Source organism: Tamandua tetradactyla, chromosome 2, assembly GCF_023851605.1.
Source record: "Tamandua tetradactyla isolate mTamTet1 chromosome 2, mTamTet1.pri, whole genome shotgun sequence".
Taxonomy (NCBI): Eukaryota; Metazoa; Chordata; class Mammalia; order Pilosa; family Myrmecophagidae; genus Tamandua; species Tamandua tetradactyla.
The window spans coordinates 158,075,106-158,093,937 of record NC_135328.1 but is presented as its reverse complement, the minus strand read 5'-3'; the positions used below and the strand labels follow the sequence as shown (position 1 = coordinate 158,093,937).

The 18,832-nt window shown below is 36.8% G+C and overlaps 1 protein-coding gene across 4 annotated transcripts in view; it reads left to right on the top strand.

Annotated features, from left to right (window-relative positions):
- The window catches only part of PATJ (PATJ crumbs cell polarity complex component), a 473,288-nt gene that overhangs the window by 355,845 nt on the left and 98,611 nt on the right, over positions 1–18,832 (top strand). The gene's annotated exons all lie outside the window — the stretch shown is intronic.

Genomic DNA, 18,832 nt, shown 5'->3' with positions numbered 1-18,832 from the left:
AGAATCCTAATTCCTCTGTCAGGGGAAAGTATTCTATATAGTGAATGACCAATTAACTCTGAAGAATTGAATCTTATCTACCTTTGTATTTACGCTTGAATTATGCTGTCTGAAACTAAAGCAATGTCTCTCTTCAATCTTGTTTCATATTGGGCTCCTATAAATATAGATCTGTGCTGATTTAGTCCTAGCAGCACAGGAGAAATATTGGATTTATTGTGTTGATCCTTTTTTTTTAATTAATTTTTTAATTAAAAAAAATCACAACAAATACATTCTTAACTTTTGATCATTCTAAAATATATAAATTCTATATATTTGTTCTACATATGTAATCAGTAATTCACAATATCATCACATAGCTGCATGTTCATCATCATGATCATTTCTTAGAACATTTACATCAATTTAGAAAAAGAAATAAAAAGACAACAGAAAAAAATTCATACATACCATACCCCTTACCCCTCCTTTCATTGATCACTAGCATTTCAATCTAAATTTATTTTAACATTTGTTCCCCCTATTATTTATTTTTATTACGTATATTTTACTCATCTGTTGATAAGATAGATAAAAGGAGCATCAGACACAAGGTTTTCATAATCACAGTCACATTGTGAAAGTTATATCATTATACAGTTATCTTCAAGAAACATGGCTACTGGAACACAGCTGTACATTTTCAGGCAGTTCCCTCCAGCCTTTCCATTACATCTTGAATAACAAGATAATCTCTATTTAGTGCGTAAGAATAACCTCTAGCATAACCTCTTGATTCTGTTTGGAACCTCTCAGCCATTGACACTTTATTTTGTCTCATTTCACTCTTCCCCCTTTTAGTCAAGAAGGTTTTCTCAATCCCTTGATGCTGAGTCTCAGCTCATTCTAGACTTTCTGTCCCACGTTGCCAGTATTGTGTTGATTCTTAGCAAAAAAAAAAAAAAAAATATATATATATATATATATATATATATATATATATATATACACACACAAAAACTCATGCTTCCTTCTTATGCATCCTAATATTTGACATTTTGTTATTTAATATTTATTGAACCTTTACTGTGTACCAGGCACCATGCTGTGTTCTTTATTCAGTTCCAGATCTTTGTAATGTAGACGGCAGCACATTTTTTACACAGGAGAAAACTGAGGGTTAGAGAACTGACTTAACTTTCCAAAGAGCTCAGACAATATGCTCTGGCTGCCATGACCTTGCTCATAATCTGCCTTTCTATTTGCAGCCTAGCACTTCCAGAGTGAAGCTACAAGTTCTAGAAAGAAATATGGACTTTTATCTCTGCATTTCAAAATGTCATAAACATTTCAAAATTTATTGCTTAAGGGGGTCTTGCTGATTTTGTGACAGTACTAAGTTGTTCATTTTACTTGAAAGATTTTGATAAATTTATCTTCTTTTAAATTTTAGAAAATATCTGTCAGAACCGGCTTAGATTCCATGACTTAGAAAGTGAAATGATTTTTTCAGGCTGAAGAGAGAGAGAATTTTCATCAACAGTGGGCATTGTAATGGACCACACATGGAGAAACCCTGCCTGGGACCTGAGATCCAGGGCATCAAGAATAGTGGGACTAGTAGATGATGACCACTCTTCTTCAGCAGTGTGGAAGGTCACACTGTTCCCTTTCTGAAAGCTCACCCTTTGTGTTTGCACAGAGGGGGAATGAGTATCATCAACAGATTTGAAACTCAAAGCCCCCTTATTTTAAAATTTCATTTACTTGCTCTTTTTGGTGCTGTATTTCAATAAATAAATTGGATAGAAGTCTTTGTATCACATATAAAGCAACAGGATTTTGAAATTATGAGCAAGCCCCAATTTCACACACAGAAGAAATGAGAAAAGGAGTGAAAACACTTCCTTGATTGCTGGAAGAGTCCAGTAGTCTCAAAGAGACTCATTTGTAGGCTGCATATAAAAGCCAACCTTCAACCACTCTCTGTTTCCAAGCACATACCACCAGTGATAGAGCCCTAAGCATCAAAACAAATGAAGAAAACAACTTTCAGACAGAGGACCTGAAAGACTCGGAAAAATTTCTAGATATTATGTTATACTATATTTCACTGAAACTAAAGGGCTTCCCCAAACCCATTGATATGTTTCTCTCTTCACCCCTTCTGTATTAGCTTCCTGTCTGCTAAGATAAATACCATTCAGTGGGTTGGCTTAACCATTGTAATTTATTTACTCATGGGTTTGAAGCTAAGAAAAGTCCAAAATTAATGTGTCAGCATGATGATGCTTTCTCCCCAAAGACTGTGGGCTCTAAGGCTGGCTGCCAACACTCCTGGTCCTTGACTTTTCTGTCACATAGTGACATCTTTTCTTTTTTCTTCTGGGATCCACTGACTTCAGCCTCTGGCTGAACCCTGTAGCTTCCCATTCCATCTGACTTTCATTCGGTTTATAAGGGATTCCAGTAATCCAGATTAAAACCCAACTTGTTTCATTTGGGCCACAACTTAACTAAGGTAAGATCTTGGAGAAATCTTATTTGCATTGGGTCCACGCCCACCAGAATGTGGACCAAGACCAAGAGCATGTCCAAACTGGGGTGTGCACGTCAGTCAGTCATCCACACCTTCATGCCCCCTTTCCCCAGCTCCTCCCCTCCCTTCCTTTTTGGTATCCTAAAATTTCTCACTGCTCCCAATAGAATTTATGCATGGTCTAGACAAGAAAGGAGTGATCTAAGTCTGGAAAACTTTTATAACATAAAGATAAACGGCCTAGCATAAAGTAGTGGTTACCATCTTGGGTGAATTATTTGTGGTAACTGGGCAAGTTATTTGACCCTCCAAGCCTCATGTGAAGAATAACAGCAATAAGGATGTTACGAGGAAACAAAAGAGCTGTAAAGTATAATTCACATTCAGTGTGTAAGGCTGGTGCTGAGTAAGTTCATTCATTAATTCAAGAAATGCTGAGTGCCGCTGGAAATAACAGCAGTGAGCAAAATGCACAAAAGTCCCTGACCTCATGGGGACTCAGCTGTTGGTGCAAGGAGATTGATAATATACAAATTAGTAAAATATTAGATTGAGTCATAGAAAACTGACATCTTTGTAGGTAAAAATTCCATATAGGCCAACCTAATATAATGTGAGTTTTGTGTTATTTTAAAGTATTAATAACTGTGTCATTGCTAGTCATTAGTTGATTGATTATTTTATAAAATTGGTGCGAGCTCCCCTGACTGCTGTGTCATCCTGAGGTTGTTGACAAAAGACAGTGTGTAATCCCTGTGGACCTTGACTATATTTAACCTTAGTTTATGACAAGACAGTCGAAAGCAGTTAAGTTCTAACTGACCCTCTAGAAGTTGCTTTGTCCTGTGAGAGCAGATGTCTCATGGAAGTCACCAAGAGAACAAACAACACAGACCTTGCCCTTGAGCAGTTTACCTTCCAACACCAGTGAGGACTATAGGCTTTTATTTGGAAAATGATTCCAAGCAGAAGTATATTAGAAAGAAACAAAATGTTACAGTAGTTCAAAGAAGGAAGAAATTGCATTCAGAGATTAAGGAGGCTTTCTTAGAATCATGGTCTTAGGTGGACCTTGGAAGATGAGCAGGCAATTGACAGCTAAGGTTGGCATAGTAGGAGAGTGTTCACCAGGTGCTCAAATAGGGTGAATTGTGACGTAAGGAGCAGGGATTGTGTTTTTGTAGGGAAAAATGAGTAATAGGATTTGAGCAGTAAAATTAAAAAAAAAAAAAAAAGAAATGAAGGGACTTTTTGGTGTGAATTATAGATTAATTTATTCCTCCTTTTTATGTTCAGTACCTGAAAGAGAATAGATACTCAACAGATGTCTATTGATAGCTAGATGTGTGCATGTATATACAAGGTGCTACCTATGAGAAACTGTGCTCCAAAAAGCTATTAAATAACTTATCCGAGATTCCTAGGCATTTTCAGAAATAAGACCTTGAGTCTACACAGAGTACCAAACTATTTTTCCTAGTTATGGTTGGCTTTGTCCATATCTCAGTAATTCCCGGATAAATAGCCGAGGGGGTTATAATAACTTCAGTAGATGTGAGATTTCTCTCAAATATTTTTAAAGGGAGAAAGAATAACTTGTTTTTAGATAATAATCAGATGATGGTTTGTGAGGCATAGATCCCAGTTGTGAGAGACTGGAGGCAGGGAAGTGTCTGGAATCTATTTCAGAATTCTAGGTGAGAGCCTGTTAAGACTATTTTTTCAAATGACTTTGAAAGGAAGTTTTAAAAAAAAACAACTATTTGCACAGAGCTTTGAAATTTGCAAAGCAAAATCCCATCTATTATCACATTAGCTTATTTATTTTTTAATATCGTATTTTTTTCCTAAAATGGAATTATTTGGTTTGTGATCTTATTTGTTTCCAAAACTAACCCTATGTAAAAAGTAAGACAGGAATTATTTATCTCAGACACAAGACCTTAAACTACTCATTGAAAAATCACGTAACTTGAAATCGAGAGAGCTGGAACCTATTCCAGAGGATACTTGGCTCCATGGTATGTTGCTCCCATGGAAGATCATGAATCCCTAAAATAATTTTAACCTTTTGGATATAAACCTGTGTTTTTACAACATTGGAAATATCTGTGCTGCCTTTTTGAGGTGGAATTACTGTCTTAGCTTTCTAGGATTGCTGTGACAAAGCACCACTAACTGTTGCTTAAAAAAAAGAAATTTGTTTCTGTTAAAAAAAGGCTAGAATTTTGAAATCAAGGTATCAGCAGGGTCAAACTTCCTCTGAAGTTTATAAGGAACACTCTACCCCATGCCTCTCCTAGCTTCTAACGGTGGATTTCCAGCAATCCTTGGAGTTCTCTCCTCCATGTCTCTTTGTCCAAATTTCCTCTCTGTATAAGGAAAACAGTCATCTTTGGGTTGAGGACCCACCCTACTCAGTATGATGTCATTTTAACCTGCTTAATTCTATCTGTAATGACCCTATTTCCAAATAAGGTCACATTTAGGGTTCTATACTAGGGATTAGAAAGAACTTCAACTATCTTTTTGGGAAACATAATTCAATCTATAACAATAACTAAATTAATGTGAGCTCACATATTGGAGCCAGACTACTTGGAGGCAAATCCCAGTTCTTCCATTTACTAACAATATAACTTATGTGAATGACAACCTCTTTGTGTCTCGATTTCTACATCTGTAAAATAGAAAGAGTAGTAGTAGCCATCACCAAGATTGTTGTAGAATTAAAGAAGGTAATAAATATAAAGTACTTAGAACTGTGACAGAGCCCAATGTAATCTCTGTAAGGATGTGTTATCGTTGTTGATGATGATGATGATATATTATCCTCAGTGAAGCATCAGGGATTAGCCATCTAAGAGTTAACTTTTCTGGGTCAAGTATTAAGGTGTAACTTAACTACTGGAATGAATTTTTCAACCCCAAAATGCAATTGCTAGTAATAAAGAGACAATATTTATTGAATACCTACATGCCAGGCACTATTCTAAGCTCTTTATGCATACTAACTCATTCACCTAACAGTCCTATGAAGCCAGAACTGTTATCGTTCTCATTTAAGAAATGAGGAAGTTGACATATTTCAACATTAAGTAAGCTGCCCGAAGTCACCCAGTGAAACCTGGATTCAGATTTGTACACTTTGAGGGTGCTCTCTCAATTACAATTCACTACTACCTCTCAGAGAGATAAAGACATACAACAAAACTGAAATCAAAAGACAGCAAGAAAATTACATTGAAATCTAAACTTTGTGATTTTCATTCCCTTTAGTCTAAATATTGAACTTTAAAATAGAAAATTGTGGAATATAGACAGATGAAGATGCCTTTTCCACCTTTATACCAGTGGATAAAGTTATATAGACTTCCAAACAGCTGTATTCATAATATGTAGGTAACAAACTTTTCAAGCAACTATCGTGTGTCATGCATTAAATTAGGCATTTTCATACTGGTTATCTTATTTAACTCAGTGTTGTACGTATTATTACCTTTAATTTACTGATAAGGAACTAAGGCTAAGAGATGGCAGATCTGTTCCTATGAACTTGAACTCTGTTCTGTTTGCCTCTAAAGCCCATCACATAAACAGGGACAAAAAGACCATTGTGTTATCTGTTCAAACAATAAACATTAATTGAGTATCTCTTGTGTGCCAGCATAGTTCTATATGCAGCAGATTTAGTGTGAGCAAAATTAAATGTCCAATTTTCTCAAAGGGTTTGAGATAGTCAAGGAAAAGTGCTCAATCTCCTTGCTGTCTCTATAAGCTCAGTAGTTATGTGGGAAATAAGGGAAGGAAATGAAGAGACAATGCAGCATTGGTTTCTGCTTATAAATATGTTAACCTTTGCCCTTTGCCATTGCCTTTGAATCCATAATTTTCTGCTCTGGTGTAAAATCTGTTGCCAATTCTTTTATTTTTGTCTGTTTCCTTTCCATGCTATTATAGATACTAATAGTCAGTGTTTTGGTTTGCTAATATTGCTGGAATGCAGTATACCAGAAATGCATTGGCTTTTATAAGGAATTTATTGAGTTACAAGTTTATAGTTCTAAGACCATAAAAACGTCCAAGCTTGAGCACCCAGAGAGAGTTACCTTAACTCAAGAAAGGTTGATCTGGAAAGGCATGTGGCTTGTGTCTGCTGTTCCTGTGACTCCTGGTTTCAAACAGCTTCCCCTGGAGGTGTTTTCTTTCTGCATCTCCATACATTTCTCTCTTAGTTGGCTCTGAGCTTTCTCCAAAATGTTTCCTCTATTTTTAAGGACTCCAGTAAATAAATCAAGACCAACCTTGAATAGGTAGAGCCGCATCTCCATCTAATCAATACATCACACACCTACATCTCCATGGAAGCAACCTAATCAAGAGGTTCTGCCCTAAACAATAGGTCTGGCCCCCAAAATTGGATCAGGAAAAAAGACATGGCTTTTCTGTAGTACGTAACAGCTCCAAACCAGCACAGTTGGTAAAATAATTAAAAAGCCACCAGCTTACAACAAACATTAAAAAGGCAAATAGCACAGTTTTTTAAATGAGCAAAATATTTACACAGGCTTTTCTCTAAAGAAGATATACAAATGACAAATAAGTATATGAAAAGATATTCAACATCATTAACCATTAGAGAAGTACAAACCAAAATCACAGGAGACGCCACTTCACACTCAGTAAGATGGCTATGATAAAAAAGACAGGTAATAGCAAGTGTTGAGAAAAATGTTCACAAATCAGAACCTTCATGCATTGCTGGTAGGACTGTAAAATGGTATGAATGCCTGAAAAACAGGCAGTTCCTCAAAGTAATAAACAGTAGGCTTACCATATGACCCAAGATATATACCTAAGAAAAATGAAAATGTATATCCACACAAAAACTTGTACATGAACTGTTCATAGTAGCATTATTCATAATAGCCAATAGGTAGAAAGAACCCAAAAGTCCTTCAGCTCATGAATGTGGTGTATATATACAAAAGAATATTATTTGGCAATATAAAAGATTGAAGTAATAGATGTTGCTACAATATGGATGACTGTTGAAAACATGCTAAGTAAAAGAATTCAGACATAAAACCAAGTATTGTGTGATTCTGTTTACATGAAATGTCCAAAATAGGCAGATCTGTAGGAACAGAAAGTAGATTAATTGTTGCCTTGGGCTGGAGGGCTGGGGAGGGGAATGGAAACTGGGTTTCTTTCTGAGGTTATGAAAAATGTTCTAAATTTAGATTGTGGTGATGGTTGCGCAACTCTGTGATTATACCAAAACCATTGAATTGTGCACTGTGCAGGGGTGGATTTTATAGTTTCTTAATTACATCTCCACAAAGATATATATATTTTTTAAATCCAAGAGGGAAGAAAGAATATCAGTAATCCACAAACTGAAATCAAATAAGCAATGCTAAGATGTCTTCCAGATTAGAAATTCTGTGATTTTGTAAAATAGCTCTTTATTTAGAGCTATTATTTATTACAATAATAGCTCTTTGTAAATAGCTCTCTTATTCCCTTTGTAATTTTTAACACATGGTCTCTTTACCTTTTGCAATATTTTATAAGTGTTAAATATTAAAATCTGCACCCTAGCAGGAAAGGCCCAATTTCTTTGTCCTTCAAAATTAAAAGTCTAAATTTATCTTATAAATAATTATGTCCTGCTCCTTACTACATGCTATGCTAGACACTAGGAAGATTTTACTGAAAATAAACAGACATAGCCTATACTTGTGTTGCTTACAGTCCTCATGTGAGGGAGACATTATTCAAATAATGTCCCAAATAGATTAAAATTTCTGTTTTGATCAAAGCTAAGAATTGGAGGCTTTTGGTACTAAGAGAGAATATAGGGGCATTTAACCTGGTCAGGGAGGGCTCTCCTGAGGACAAGTGAACTGAGAGCTGAAGGAGAAGCTGGTCCTAACTAGGTATGGCAAAGAAAAGACTAAAGAGGCTTCTGGGCAACCTTGGGGCAGCCGGGAGTCTGATGAAAAGAAATTACAGAAAGCCCGTGGTGGCCAGAACCACAGCCAGAACTAGTGAGATGGAAATGAGACTGCAGTGGTCATCCGGAGCCAAGCTGTTTTAAGGAGGTGGTCTCTCAATAGTCTATCCTGAGAGCAGTGGAATGCTGGAGAAGAATTTTAGAGGTGACTCAGAGTGTACTGTAGCTGGAATGAGGTGGTCAGTTTGTATGGGGCAAGAGTAGATGCTGTTGGACTGATTGGGAGTTTATTGCAGCAAGAGATAATAGCTGCAATATCTGCAGTCTTATGTTTTGCCTTTTCAAAGGTGATATAAATTAAGTATGCTTGGTGATTCAGCGATGTAATCTATGTATTTACCAGTTAGATTCCACAAAGAATTGCAAGTAAAAGAGTTTACCTTTCTTGACCCCCGTGTGCAAACCTTCTGGATGTGTTCTTTAAAATTTTCCTCTGAAATGCAGGTTTAGAGCTGTTTAAGTGGTGATTGTTATACCATCCAAATCTTCAGAACAAGCATCATCCCAGGGCTTGGCCAGCAGCCCATAATAATCCTGCTAGGAAATGCCCCAAACTGATGTGTCCAGCATTCTTTGTTTCTTTTGTAAAACTGCTTAGCAGCAATGCAGTCGTGGGTCAGGTGGTACTTGTTGCTGCAGACCTGGCTAATGTACAGCAGCCTGAGTAGCATTTTTAGATTTTTCAGAATGTTTAGGTTTTATAAACTGTTGGTGGTATTTGTCTTTACCATTCGTTTTTCCCTGTGAAATATAATTTCCGACCCTTAGAGCAAGAATTTAAAAATGAGTATTCCAGTAGCTTGAAGTAGCAGATTTAGAATTTACTGCATTGCAGAATGCCTGGAAAAGCATGAATTGTTTCTGAATCAACTCATCACTAACCTAAATGAGCTGTGATATGGAAATGCATACTGCAGCACCAGTGTTTTAATAAGCACTCTTTGTTCTCTACCGTGACACACTTGATCCACATAAAATTTTCAAATATGCTTATTGAAAAATGGAATGTTGTAAATAATGCTGCTGTCTACAAATGGTATGGCAGTACTTGGTTGCTCAGATGAAAAGCACTGTCACATGCAAGTCTTGGGCTCTGAATTGTAAACAGACGTAGATCCCATCTCTGCCACTCACTAGATGTGACCTTGGGAAAGTGACCTATCCTGTCTCTGTCTACACTTCTTCATCCGAAAGTGGGGCAGGGCAATATCTACATCTTTACTGTGAAGATTGAGTGTGATTTTGTATGTGAAGCTCTTAACATAGTGCATGATTTTCAGGAAGGGCCCAGTAAAGGGTACTTAACATAGATTCTGTCTCTAAAAAATATTCCCCCCAGGTGTTCCAGAACTTTCATTATTCAGTACACATTGTCTGGGAACCTGCGATGGGCTAACATCTAGGAATATAAAGACGTCTCTCATGTCCAGAAGTATACCACATTTGGTCTAATGCAGAAAAACCAAACTTGTCACAAGGCAGATCCAGCCCACTTGTGGCATTTAGTCCATACAGTGTTTCTTACATTTTTTTACCTATTGTTTATAAATCAGGAAATTTTACATAAAAATCCTGGTTTCCATCTTCTGTTGAAAGTGAACCTGACTCTGTGCTAACCCTTTTACTCAGTTATGCACCTCCAGTTTCAGTCCTTGCTTTTCCACTATTCTCCTACCTCAGCCTACCTCCTTCATCCCCATCACCAGTAGGAGACAAATCTGCATTCCTTGTCTAACATTGGAGGGCAGACAGCTCTGGGAGCATGCATATCCAGTAGCAGAAGGTAAAAGTTTTTAGTAGATAAGGGCCAGATTGTGGACAGCTCAAGAGAAAGGTCTTTATACAGAAGAAGTTGGGAAACACTTGACATGGTTTTTAACTGGTACAAATCATGATGGGTTAGCTTTTGAGACCATCCCTGACTGCCCTATGGAGAATAACTTAGAAAATGTCAAAAATAAAGGCAGAGAAAGAGTTAAAAGCCTGTTAGAGTAACTGAAATGAAAGTTGATAGTGACCTTAACTACAGGTCTGACTGTGAGGAAAGAAAAATATTGTAATATATAGGTGATGAATTGATAGAACTTGATTTTGTGGATATCAAAATTGAAAGAGGAGGAATGATAAAGAATGAGATAAAGCAAGTATAGTAAAATGTTACTGGTAGAATCTAGGTGGTAAGTATGCAGGTGTTCACTGTAAAATTCTTTCAATTTTGTTGTATATTTGAAAATATTCATAATAAAACATAAAAATCTTTTTTAAAAGGAATGATTCTGAGATATGTCACAGACAGCTGATTGGCTCATTGAATAATGCTTTCTATTGAAAAGAAATGAAGGAAGAACAGATTTCTTGAGAAAGTTTCGTTTATTCTTGCCTGTTGAATTTTAGATGCCTCTGTAAGACTGGTGCTCTTTGTGCGTGTTGGGTGCTCATTATGGTCATGTCATTGCTGTTTTAGGCACTTTAAAGTATTATGTCATTTATCCTGACAGCATCATCATAATGATGATAATAATACCATCTGCCATTTATTGAGCCCTTACTAAGTTTTAGGAACTAATAAGCAAAGCATATTATCAGCATCTTCACCATAAGGAAAGCACCATTATTATCTCTATTTTGCAAATGAGGGACCTGAGAATTCCAGAAGTTAATTCACTTGTCTAAAGGATTATAGCCAGTAAGTACCATCATAAGAATTCTAAACCACATGTGTTTGATTCAAATGTCTAGCTCATACAACACTGACTCTTAAAAAAATATTTATTAACCCATAAAGAAGATGAAGTTTAGAGAAATCAGTCATTTGTCTTAGGGTGCACAACCTATAAGTAGAAAACCCAATATACGAACCACTGTCAGACTCCAGAGTCGAAGCTCTCTCCTTCAATCCAGATAATATTAAATAGAAGTTATTAGGATCATGTGGATCCATAGCAGTTCTCACTGATCTGTGGGAAAATGTGAAAAATAATAAGAACACAGAGAGTTCTTCATAAAGCCAAATCTTTTGTCCTATCTGAATTTTTAGTGTTAAAATAACTCTTACTCTGATTGTAGAAATTCAGAAATGGACAGCACAATACTACCTGATTGTAGCACAATAATATAATAATGTAAGTATGCTGAAAGTGAGTGTGATTGAGGGAGAACAGCTGGGGGCAAGTATGAAACCAGAAGGAAAGACAGCTGATAAAGACTGAGACAGTATAACACAGGAATGCCTAGAGTGGGCAGTGATGGTGATTAAATGTACAAATATAAAAACGTTTTGCATGAGGGAGAACAAATGAATGTCAACATTGCAAGGTGTTGAAAATGGGTGGTATATAGGAAAAAGTGCGATTAATGCAAGCCAGCATCTATAGTCAATAATAACATTGTAATATGCTTCCACTGAATGTAACGAAAGCATTATGCCAAAACTAAATATCGGCAGGCAGGGAGCATGTGGGAGGGGTATGGATTCTTTGTGGAAGAAAAGGGAATGTCTTCATATAGATTATGGTGGCAAAGCATGTCTATATGCTTAAGCTAGATTGTATGATGTGCAAATAAAAATAAACAGAAAAAAAAAAACAGGTGCTAGAGAAAATGTGGAGAAAGAGATGTACCTATTTACTATCAATAGGGAAACTAAGGGGTACAGCCTCTTTGAGGGCAGTGTGGTACTTCTATAAAAGGTTAGGGGTGGGGTTGCCATATGATCCTGCAACCCCATTGCTCAGTATATACCTGGAGGAACTGAGTGTGGGGACAAGAATGGACATTTGGTGTTTATGGCATCAGTGTTTGCAATTCACAATGGATGGAGGTGGCCTAAGTGTACAACTGAGGAATGGAAGGGGGAGCTGTGGTGTATACATACTACAGATTACTGAGTGACCACAAGAAAGAAAGAAGTTGTGAGGCATACAACTAGGTGAATGAACCTTAAGGGCTGTATGTTGAATAAAATGTCTGAAACAAAAAGACATATTATCATGCCTCACTCATATGGGCTAACTATAATATAAAACTTGATGAACTGAAGTCGAGAGCATGGTTTATCAGGTTGGGTCCTAGATGGTAAGCTCTTATAGCAGGCACATATATTGAGAAGTTGTAACTGTTATTTCTAAATTCTGATATACTGAGCAGTTTGTATATGACCTGGTGGTTCCCAGAAATTTTGGGTATTTATGTGACACCTGAGACTCCAGAGTTAGAGCAAGTCAGCCGTACCCCATACAGGAACTATTTAAAAAGTTGAGAAAAGCATCAGACTTTGACTAGAGGTATGAGGGAAGCTGATCTGACTAGGACTAAGGTAAATCAGAATACAGGGTAAAGGATGATATCATCCATATTTTAAAACTTCAAATTCTGTGTGAAACCAAAGGGAGAGATGGTTATTTGGTGCAAAATTTATGTGTTGGGTAGCGCATTACATAGTTTAACTTTATGGTCAGTTTAGTTGAACACTGTAAGTACATGGAATCTTGAACAAGACATGAGATTTTGTTGGTTCATCCAAGTTAGTGTGATGCCCCAATAATCCCAGAGTAATTTGGGAAGTGGATAAAGAAGTATTTGCAAAATCGCCTTGGGGAACTGGGAAAAGAGGAAATATTCAACTTCTCCATTTGGAGAATTCCTGATATTCTTGCAAGCAGTGGGGACAACCAAATCAATAGGCTGAGCCCTCTGTCTTGAGGCATGTCCCTATGAAACTTATTTCTGCAAAGGAAAAAGCTAAACCTACTTATAATTATGCCTGAGTCACCCCCAGAGAACCTCTTTTGTTGCTCAGATGTGGCCATTCTCTTTAAGTCAACTCACGGCCCTCCACTAGGTGGGACATGACTCCCAGAGATGTAACCTGCCTGGCAATGTTGGTTGGAAATCCTGGGATGAGTCAGGAGACAGCACCATGGTACTGAGAAAGCCTTCTTGACCAAAAGGGGAAAGAGAGAAATGATGCAAAGTTCCAGTGACTGACAGATTTCAAACAGAGTCAAGACGTTATCCTGGAGGTTATTTTATGCATTATGTAGATATCCCTTTTAGTATATGGTGTATTAGGATGGCTGGAGGAAAGTACCTGAGACTGTTGAACTGTGTTCCAGTAGTCATGTTTCTTGAGATGATTGTATAATGTAGCTTTTACAGTGTGTCTGTGTGATTGTGAAAACCTTGTCTCTGATGGTCCTTTTATCAAGGATATGCACAGATGAGTAAAAAAAAAATGTATAAAAAAATAAATAATAGGGAGGATATTTAAAATAAATAATAAATTGGGCTAAGATTGCAATATGAGTGGCCAGTGAGAGGGAGGGGTAAGGGATCTGGGATGTATGGGTTTTTTTCTTTTTATTTCTTTTTCTGGAGTGATATAAATGTTCTAAAAATGATCATGGTGATGAATACACAACTACGTGAAGATATTGTGAGCCATTGATTGTACATCACGTATGGACTGTATGTGCATGAAGATTTGTCAATAAAAATGTTTTTTTAAAATAGCTCTTACTGTATGACATTACCATTTAATAATACATAGTAGTAGACATTGGTTTAGGGGGCAGGATGTGTGGTTTTTTAATAGGTTGAACTTTATGAAATCTGACCTTTTTCTATTTTACTTATAAAAATGGCAAACTGGTAAGATCCAAACAAATATTCTTTTGGTTTTAATTACTTGGCACATACCCAAAAGCAGTAACTTTATATCCCAAAGTTCTTTTGAAAAATTTCTGTGAAGCCCCAAAGCCTGAAAAATACTACTTTGTTTCATGCTGTTCCTCTAGAATCCAGAGTACTTTGCTAATGATTAAATGAAAGCAGGTAAGGAAAGAGATATAGATTAGTGAAAGTGGACTGTGATTTTAAAACATGGATTAAGTGGGAGGTTAACATCATTAATTTTATAAAAAAACACACGCGGAAGACTAAAATAGGAGGTAGGGCCAAGATGGCAGCTTAGTGAGGTGTGGGATTTAGTTCGTCCTCCAGAGCAGCTAATAAATAGCCAGAAACAGTACAGAACAATTGCTGGGGCCACGTTAGTGACCGGACACTCAGCATACCCCAGTCTGGACCACCTGGACTGTCTGCGAGCCCACCAGAACTGTGAATTCCCCACGCTGTGGCAGCCAGCACTGCACTGGCTGCTTCCAGAGGGGAAAGGAAAGAAAGTTTACCAGCAGCAGGGGCTGAGCACAACAAAACTCCAATTGTGGACTTAATTAACAAATTCTGACTACTAAAAATAGTTAAAAAAAAAAAAAAAGACCCCCACCATTATCAAAAAAACAGAAAATGACAAGTGCTGGAGAGGATGCGGAGAAAGAGGCACACTTATTCACTGTTGGTGGGAATGTCAAATGGTCCAACCACTGTGGAAGGCAGTTTGGCGGTTCCTCAAAAAGCTAAGTAGAGAATTGCCATATGACCCAGCAATACCATTGCTAGGTATCTACTCAGAAGCATGAGGGAAAGGACACAAACGGACATTCGCACACCAATGTTTATGGCAGCGTTATTTACAATTGCGAAAAGATGGAAACACCCAAAATGTCCATCAACAGACGAGTGCCTAAACAAACTGTGGTATATACATACAATGGTATATTATGCAGCTATAAGACAGAATAAAGTTATGAAGTATGTAACCACATGGATGGACCTTAAGGACATTATGCTGAGTGAGATTAGCTAGAAACAAAAGGACAAATATTGTATGGTCTCACTGACATAAACTGACATTAGTGAATAAACTAGGAGAACTTCATTGGTAACAGAGACCATCTGGAGATAGAAATAGGGTAAGATATTGGGTAATTGGAGCTGATGGGATACAGATTGTGCAACAGTACTAAATATAAAAACTCAGAAATGGACAGCATAATACTACCTCACTGTAATACAATTATGTTAAAACACTGAATAAAGCTGAATGTGAGAATGATAGAGGGAGGAGGGCTGGGGGCACAAATGAAATCAGAAAGAAAGATGGATGATAAAGACTGAGATGGTATAATCTAGGAATGCCTAGAGTATATAATGATAGTGACTAAATGTACAAATTTTTAAAATGTTTTTGCATGAGGAAGAACAAAGGAGTGTCAATACTGCAGGGTGCTGAAAATAGATGGTAATTATTATTTTAAAATTTTACCTTATGTGTGAGAATAAAGCAAAAAATGTTTATTTGGTACAAAATTTATATTTTATTCCAGTTTGCTAGCTGCTGGAATGCAATATACCAGAAATGGAATGACCTTTAACAAGGGGAATTTAATGTGTTGCTAGTTTACAGTTCTAAGGCCGAGATAATGTCCCAATCAAAACAAGTCTATAGAACTGTCTAATTTAAGGCATCCAGAGAAAAATACCTTGGTTAAACAAGGCTGACGACGTTCAACATTTCTCTCTCAGCTGGAAGGGCACATGGCGAACATGGCGGCATCTGCTGGCTTTCACGTGGCTCTACCAAAAGGGGCTCTCTCCAAAATGTTTCCTCTTTTAAAGGATTCCAGTAAGCAACTCCACCTTCAGTGGGTGGAGATACACCTCCATGGAAATCATCTAATCAAAAGTTACCACCCACAGTTGGGTGGGCCACATCTTCATGGAAAAAATCAAAATGCTCCCACCCAGCAATATTGAATGAGGATTAAAGGGCATGGCCTTCTGGAGTCCACCACAGATTCAAACCGGCACATATTTTGACTAGTGCATTTCCTAATATAACTTATATAGACAGCTTAATTGAACACTAAAATACATGGAACCTTGAGTAGGACATGAGATTTTGTTGGTTTGTCCAGAGTGATACCCTAATAAATCCTAGAGTGATCTGAACAGTGAATAACAAAGTATTTGCAAAGTCCCCTTCGAGGAATGGTAAGAGGGAAAATTCAACTTCCCCAAGTTGAATTCTTGATATTCTTGCAAGCAGTGTGGATAACCAAAGCTATAGGCTGAGCCCCCAGTCTTGGGGTTTGTTCATATGAAACTTAACTCCATAAAGCATAGGTCAAGCCTACTTGAAATTAGGCTTAAGAGTCACCCCCAGGAGAACCTTTTTTGTTGCTCAGATGTGGCCTCTCTCTCTCCAGCCAACACAACAACAAACTCACTGCCCTCCCCCTGTCTACATGGGACATGACTCCCAGGGGCATAAACCTTCCTGGAAATGTGGGACAGAAATCCTAGAATGAGCTGAGAGTCAGCATCAAGGGATTAAGAAAACCTTCTTGACCAAAAGGGGAAGAGTGAAATGAGACAAAAGAAAGTGTCGATGGTTGAGAGATTCCAAACAGAGTTGAGAGGTTATCCTGGAGGTTATTCTTACGCATTAAATAGATGTCACCTTGTTCTTCAAGATGTAATGGAGAGGCTGGAGGGAACTGCCTGTAAATATAGAGCTATGTTCCAGTAGCCATGTTTCTTGAAGATGATTGTATAATGATATAGCTTTCACAGTGTGACTGTGCGATTGTGAAAACCTTGTGTCTGATGCTCCTTTTATCTACCTTGTCAACAGATGAGTAGAACATATGGAATAAAAATAAATAATAGGGGGAACAAATGTTAAAATAAATTTAGTTTGAAATGCTAGTGATCAATGAAAGGGAGGGGTAAGGGGTATGGTATGTATAATTTTGTTTTTCTGTTTTTGTTTTATTTCTTTTTCTGAATTGATGCAAATGTTCTAAGAAATGATCATGATGAATGTGCAACTATATGATGATATTGTGAATTACTGATTATATATGTAGAATGGGAATGATCATATGTTAAGAATGTGTTTCTTTCTTGTCATTTTTTTTTAATTTAAAAATTAATAGAAAAAATTTTAAAAATATATAAGATATAATGGAGAGGCTGGAGGAAACTGCCTGTAAATATAGAGCTATGTTCCAGTAGCCATGTTTCTTGAAGATGATTGTATAATGATATAGCTTTTGCAATGTGACTGTGTGATTATTAAAACCTTGTATCTGATACTCCTTTTATCTACCTTATCAGCAGATGAGTAAAACATACAGAAGAAAAATAAATAATAGGAGGAACAAAAGTTAAAATAAATTTAGATTGAAATGCTAGTGATCAATGAAAGGAAGGGGTAGGAGGTATGGTATGTATGAAATTTTTTCTGATGTCTTTTTATTTCTTTTTCTGAATTGATGCAAATGTCCTAAGAAATGATCATGAATATGCAACTATGTGAAGATATTTTGAATTACTGATTATACATGTAGAATGATCATAAGTATGTTTGTTGTTATAATTTTTTTAATTTAAAAATTAATTTAAAAAAACTAAAAAAACTAAAGAACATAATAAAAATTAAAATTAAAAATAAATAAATAAATAAATGGTGCCTAGAGAACTGGATATCCACATGCAAAAGAATGAAAGAGGACCCGTATCTCACACCCTATACAAAAATTAACTCAAAATGGATCAAAGACCTAAGCATTAGATCAAAGACCATAAAACTGTTAGAAGAAAATGTGGGGAAATATCTTATAAATCTTAAAATAGGAGGTGGTTTCCTAGGTCTAATACCCAAACCACAAGCTTTAAAGAAATAAACAAACAAATTGGAACTCCTCAAAATAAAACACTTTTGTGCATCAAAGAACTTCATCAGGAAAGTAAAAAGACAGCCTACACAATGGGAAACAATATTTGGAAGTGATATATCAGATAAAGGACTAGTATCCAGAATATATAAAGAGATTGTTCAACTCACAACAAAAAGGACAACCAACCCAATTACAAAATGGGCAAAACATATGAACAAACACTTCTCAAAAGAGGAAATACGAATGGCCAAAATGCACATGAAAAGATGCTCAACTTCCCTGGCTATTAGGGAAATGCAAATCAAAACCACAATGAGATCTCATCTGACACCCATCAGCATGGCCATTATCAATAAATCAGAAAACGACAAGTGCTGGAGAGGATATGGAGAGAGAGGCACACTTATCCACTGTTGGTGGGAATGTTGAATGGTTCAACCACTGTGCAAGGCAGTTTGACAGTTCCTCAGGAAGTTAAGTAGAGAATTGCCATATGACCCGGCAATACCATTGCTAGGTATCTACTCAGAGGACATGAGGGCAAGGACACAAACAGACATTTGCATACCAATGTTTATAGCAGCATTATTTACAATTGCCAAGAGATGCAAACAGCCCAAATGTCCATCAATAGACGAGGGGCTAAACAAGCTGTGGTATATAAATACGATGGAATATTATGCAACTGTAACGGAATAAAGTTATGAA